The sequence below is a fragment of the Lynx canadensis genome, chromosome A2 (genome assembly GCF_007474595.2).
Source record: "Lynx canadensis isolate LIC74 chromosome A2, mLynCan4.pri.v2, whole genome shotgun sequence".
NCBI classification, from domain to species: Eukaryota; Metazoa; Chordata; class Mammalia; order Carnivora; family Felidae; genus Lynx; species Lynx canadensis.
In genome coordinates, this window is record NC_044304.2 from 125,202,268 (window position 1) to 125,209,056 (window position 6,789).

Sequence of the window (6,789 nt, forward strand, 5' to 3'; positions counted from 1 at the left end):
TGTTCTGTGTCTTTAATACACACTATTTAATACTCACAGCAACCAACAAGGTGCATATTCCCTCCAACTTACTAGAGGGAAAATACAGAGAGGCTGTGACTGGCTCAAGGTCAGACAGATAGTTAGGAGTAATGGGGCCACTCTGCCTGATCCTGAACTCTGTACTGTCTTGTGGGTGGAGCATTCATGAAAGACAGACACCATGAGTTGTGAGCTAAAAATGGCTTCCTTGCAAATAAAGGCTACGCATACCCATCCAACAATTACGGGCTTTCATGAGAAAGTATGTTCAGGGTGACTGAGTGTGACACATCACAGGGATTAACTTGAGTTCTCTTTAATTTATATATTGAAAAGCGAGTCCTCTGCAGACCTTGGGACTCTATTTTTAGTAAGCAATGATTTGCCCTACTGCTGACAACCCATTGCAACACCCAGGGGGTTGCAACACCACCATTTTGGAAAGCAGCAGCCTGGTGAATAGACCTAAATGGAAAGATATTTATGTGACTGAGTTGGAAAAGGTAGCTGGAAGATGCATAAAACTAGACATCGGCAGTTTGTGTCAGACTTCCCAGCTTAGTGCCTTTCTGGAAAAGTGGGCAAGAAAAGCAGCTGGCAGAAAGAGCAAATATCACAGTGTTGGAGTTGAGCTGCAGAGATAAGCTTCAGGGCATCCTGCTGCCTGCCAAGACTACAGGACAGAAGTCCCAGAAGCCACAGCACTTATTGCATAAGATTAAATCACTGCTGGCCGAGAATTCTCCCCGTTGAAACAGCAAATGACAGGCTCTGGGGGGAAGAAAGAGCCACTTCTCCCAGGACATCCGCATGCTTGGACATTTGGGTCCCTTGACGCTTCAGGTCAGCCAGGTGACTTTGGTCAAGTCAATTAATATTACTGCAGAAGGAAAAAATATATGCTCCCCTAAGTCCCTTTTTGCTCAAAAACCTGTGGTGCTTTGATTAAGATGAGACTGGTGTATAATGTTTATTCCCGTCGAGAAGAGCTAGCTTGAATGCTAGATTTTCACTCAATGTTTTCTTCCCGCCTTCAATCTTTTCCCAGTAATCCACCTCCAGATCATTTTCTTTTTCATTTCAAATGAATAGATTTTGTAAAGCCCTAGTGGATCACTAGCCCACAGACTCTAAAGTATCCATTGCTTGTATTCAATCCAAATTAGCATTATTTAGACTCTGAGCCTAAAAAGTATCTATCTATCCAAATACTACGTCCTCAAGACTCCCCTTGATCACTATGCACTTTTACAAACAGGAAGAATCCCACCTAAAAACGCATGTCATCAAAAAGAAGAAATTATATTGGAGAAGTTTCTTTTCACACACTAGCACACGCCTTTGGGTACATTTCAAAGGATCCAGGTAGACTTAAAAGAGACAGTCCCATTTCATGTGCTAATTATCACAAGGTTCTCAAAGGCTGTCCCCATGACCCAAGGTTTTGTTATTTACTAAATGTGATGGTAAAAACTGTCATTCATAAATCCAGCCTGCACTGAGTACTTACTATGGGATGGGCAGCGTGCTTGATACAGACACGAAACTAGTGAATAAAACAGAGTCCTGCCCTTACGTCTGAAGATGTGTAAGTAAATAAGTGGCGGTAGCTACCCTCCGGAGTGTCCCTCCATTTCCAAGTGCATCCCTTAGTCCCTGCCCGCCAGTCCTCCCCTCCCCCACCTACACCTGGGAGCTTGCAGCTGTACTGTGGACTGGTCCCTTCACCCCAGATGAACGGACGCTGACCCACACAGGGCCGAGCGTATCATCTCTCCCGAGAATTTTGTCTAATTTAGTTTGGACAAGTCTGCTGAATGAAGGACTCAAAATAGAACATGACGGAGCAGCCACCTTCTGCTTGTCATGTCAGCTGAGAAGTAGAAAAAAATCAATCTGTGGAAAGAGTGGAATGCAACAGACAGCATGAGAACAGGGGTGGGAGGGAGAGAGAGGGAACGAGAGAGAGAGAAAGGGAGAGACAGAGAGAGAGAGAGAGAGCCAGAGAGAGTGAAAGTGGATGAGTGAAGGGATCCTGAAGAACCTGCTTCCTACCAGTAGCTGCTTGCTGCCCCTGCCTGAGGGCCGGCCATATTCTGACATTACAACACTGAACAGCGCTGAAGGCACCCAGTTCCGTTTTCTGTTAAGCCTGCTCACATTTCTAAAAAATGCTTATAACCAAGAGTTCCAACTAATAAGTGAGTGAATTGTTATTCATATAACAATTGAGATGGGTGAAGGTGAGGTAGGAAAGTTGAACAGACTCCATTTTAGAATGGCCACGTTGCTGCTGTTTTTCTGCCAGGCCCCGTTTACTCACGCTCTGTATTTTGCTTCTGAATAAGCCAAAGAAGCTATGTTCCCACGTCAAAGGGGAAGCAGGGAAGTTAATCATTCTCTGACTTTGGTCCCGGGCCCCAAACACCTGAGAACATCTCAGAAGAGCTGGATCCCAAACATGTTCCAGGACATGCGCTTCAAATAAACCTGGGCTGCTGCTAGCCTCAGTGCCCCTACGGAGTAACACCTATTGTTCACCTGACATCTGCCTTTGATTGGACCCTACCCTGGATTCCTGGAGGAACACATACCTGAGACCCCTTTTCAGCATAAAACTCTAACCCCAAGCAAAAGTGAGACTCAATTGTCCTTTCCTTTCTAGTCCGCCAGACACTCTGTCTGCTGTTCTCTGTCTTGTCACTCATACTATTCAATAAACTCTGCTTTCACTTTTTCCAGCTTGCGTTGGAGTTTTATCCTACCGGAAGCCAAAGACCCTCTTGGCTGGTCCTGTGGGACACCCCCTGGGTCCTTGAACCCAGCCTGCCTGCATCAAAGGAAAAGTTTTTACTTATCTTACTGCTATAGGTAGAGTAAAAATAATAAGTGTATTTCATGATAAATAGGCCAATGACAATTCATTTTTTTAAATTTTTTTCATGTTTATTTATTTTTGACAGAGAGAGAGAGAGAGAAAGCAAGCGTAAGTTGGAGAGGGGCAGAGAGAGAGGGAGACACAGAATCCAAAGCAGCTGTGCTGACAGCTCAAACTCACAAACCAGGAGATCATGACCTGAACCAAAGTTGGACGCTCAGCCGACTGAGCCACCCAGGCACTCCTAAATTCTTTGCATTATAAACATTCACACTCAGCCGCAGCTTTTGCAAGACATTGAGCTTGGCAATGGGGTTAACAAGATGCGTAGCAATGGTGGGCAACCTTGTTTTGATCAAGGGCAAATTCAGGAGAAAGCACAAATGCTTACAGGCTATATTTCTCTTTCATTCAAAATGGCTTTGTGGTTGATCCTATGGGAGAAATTATTTCAGCTTAGATGATCTGTTTATTGAAGAAAAGAATGTCAATGAGAAAACTATGCTTGCTTTTTAGCCTTTGAAATATTATAATATAGTCCAATTTGAAAATTAGTAATACCACACAGCTTTTTCTAATTGTTCATCACTTGCATTTGGACAGTGCCTTCACTTTTGCCACAAGTTCATCTGCATTAGCCCCGTTTATTCTCCCGTTCCCCCGCCCAAAGATCTATCCCAAGAAATATTATTTCATTTAACATATGGAGAAACTGAGGCTCTGCGGAGGTTTCAAAGCACCTCTGTAAATTCTTTGACATTCTTCCCATCAAGAAGAGGGATTTCTATTCCCCTCCCCTGGAAACATGAGCAGGACTTTCAAATGCCTCCAGAAAAACAATGTGGCGAACAGGTCACTGTGTGATCAGAGGCTGGGTCACAAAAGGCAACTGACTTCCACTTGCCTCTCTCCTAGGACTCATCCCCTTGTGTAAGAAGTCCACCTTCCCTGAAGCCACCATGCTGGAGGGTCCACATGGAGGGAACACACTCTGACAGGGAGGGGTGTCCAAGAAGCCCCAGACATTCAGGTCTCCCCAGGTCAGACAGCAGACATGTGAATGGAAAGGACTTCGAGAGAACTATAGCCCAGCCACTGTGTAATGATAATTGCAGAAGGACCCAAAACTACCTAGTGGGGCCCTATCAACACCCAAACAACGAAAGATAATAAATGCTTATTTTCATTTCCTGCTACTAAGTTTGGAGTGGTTTGTTGTACAGCAGGCTCCAAGAGAAGTAACTTCCCAGAATCACTCAGAAACCTCCCAGTGGAGCTGGGGCTAGAATCCATGCATTCCATTCAATGGGGTATTAAGCAGACAGCAGTGGGCCCTGGGGGACCAGAGAAGAACCAGGTACCGCCCAAGCCCTCCCCAGTCTAGGCCTCCTCCTTCCACCTCACCCTTGCAAAAGCTCTTCCCTACAGGAGGTGAGCCCCACCACTGCTGGTTTCTAGAAGGAAATGGCTCCAGGGCACTATGGCTATTCCTCTACACCATGCTGTGTGCAGGTGGCTTCTGGCACTTAGAGGTGCCAAGCCGGCTGCCAAGCTTGGCTTTCCCTCCCATCCTTCTCGGAGGAGTTGGCTGGCTGTGTTTGCGTTTGAAGGCAGGCAGTGTTGCAAAGGTAGGTGGGTGCCATACAACCTGCCTGCAGAGAGTTGCTTGGCTCAGATGAATTACGCCCAGTCCCTGGTCTCACATTTGGCTGGATCTACAGGAAAAATATGTGTGTTCTGGGCCCCAGCTGATCTTTTAATCTAGCTTCTCTGTTCTAAAATAAACATTCTCTGTTAAAATTGTAAATTTTCATCTGCTTCTTCCAAAGAGATTGGTTAAAAAAAAAAAAAAGCATAAAATATACAAAAATCATTTTCACTTGTAATGAACTCAGGGCTGCTGGGTGGCCGGCCCTCACCTAGTGTCCTGGGACTGTCCTGCAGGGGGCGCCACTTACATCAAAGAAAATTCCACGAGAATGGAGCTGCAGTGCTGTGGTACTGTGTGCTAGGAAAAAAAAAAAAGAAAAAAAAGTCATCTTTTTCATTTTGGGAGCATGTATATTTTCATTTAACATTTATATGTTTCATGGATTAAATCGACAAATATTTATCGAGTATTCACTTTATTAAATCTTTTTTTTAAATGAGAACCAGCTTGGTTTTTTGCCTGCTGTAAAATCAAAGCCCAGTTAAAAGATTCATTTCCAAATTTTTATCTCTGCATAGTTTCCTTTAATCAAGGTATTTCTGCATAGTAAGGAAGAAGGAGGAGGAGGAGGGGAAGAAGGAGGGAGACTTTCAGGGTTGTGATGAGGAGTAAATAATATGTTTAGAACATTTAAGCATAGTTCTGGCCCAAGACGGTGGCTCAACGGATGGTAATTACTGATCATTACTACTCTTGCCTTATCTTTCCGAGGTTTCTCCACCAGGCAGGGAAAAATGAGGTCAAATTATTGGGACAATTTGAGTTTCACTCACTGGTTGTCTGGCCACCTCATGCAGGACCTTCACACCTCCTCTACCTATAAGCTCCCGCTGGTAGTTCTAGGACTCTCCAGAAGGTGTGTCACTGGTGTGCAGGAACCAGCCTGCTGCTGTGCCCTGCAGGCCCGCAGATGCCCTGCCCGTCACCAGAGTGCCCTGTCTTCAGAGCTGTCACAGCTTGGAAAGCCACTCCTGATGGAGGCACAGCCTCTCTGCCTGCCACCCACGCTGATGACGAGAGAGCAAAGCTGTGCTGTGGCCTGTGACAATCGGCTGCGGGGACCGAAGGACCAGCTCTGTGTGACTGGCTATTGGAAGAATGCCAAGCAGGGAATGCCCTATGTTAGAATTTAAAGACAAAACTACTATTCAAAAAAAAAAAAAAGTAGTGTCTTTCCTCTCAGTAGAAAAGGTGCATCCCAGAGCCTGGGCTGGGACAGGGGTGAGTAACTGCTTTCACCCTGAGCTCAGAACCCCCACTTCCTTCAGCAAGGAAGGCCCTGTTATCAGGCTCAGCTTGTTGCCCCCCGGCCCCTTCTCTTGGGAGGTCTTCTCCCCTGGGGATCTGTCAGCTCTCTACAAAGAGTCAGCCCCATAAGGGCCCCTGCCCGTGTCCTCCTCTGGGAGGCCCTTCCCCCTGCAAACAGGCTATTCAGGGCCGCCCACCAGTCCACGGTCTCTTAGGCTCAGGGCCCCCCCGCTTCAAGGCTGTTCTGTGGAGCACCACTCCAGCGTCTCATCCTCCTCAAGGGACTGGCCACAGTGGCTGCCACAGGTTTTGCCGGGTTCTGCTGGGACTTGGTGCTTTCTGTCCCAAAGTGACAATTCTGACAAACGGCCTCAGGTAGCATGGCCTCCGAGGCGGATGAGAAGAAACCCGTGTGCAGTGAACACCTGCTATCTGCCGGGCATTGTGTCAGCCACCTTCTCTCCTAAGCTGCACTAGGATCCCCCCTTTAGAGAAAGGGGTGACAGAAGCTTACTTTGTCCTGGCCTCCAACCCAGCTCCGGCCAAATCAGAAGGCCATGCTTCTCAGAGACTCTCGGTCTCCACGTCTCCTGAGGGAATCTTTGCTCGTAAACAGTCGCACCTCATGGTGTCATGAGAGATATTAGAACTTCCTCAAGAGCTCGGCTGAACAGGACAGAGAGTTTAGCTACAACACAGTTCTGGCCACCACGCTTCTCCTGCATGGCCTCTGAGCTGGCCCCAGGCCCTGGCTCTACCCGTTCATTATTCTGACACTGTTTTTAGGTCTCAGTAACTATCCGTAGACCCTCCTTGAGTGTGTTTCTTCAACCTGAGGTCGGGGGTCCTGATAATCTCCTCCAGTGAACCTCCAGTTTCTCCCAGGGTCCCAGGTGCCCCAGGGACAAGGGGCTCCTGGTGTTCCTCCTCC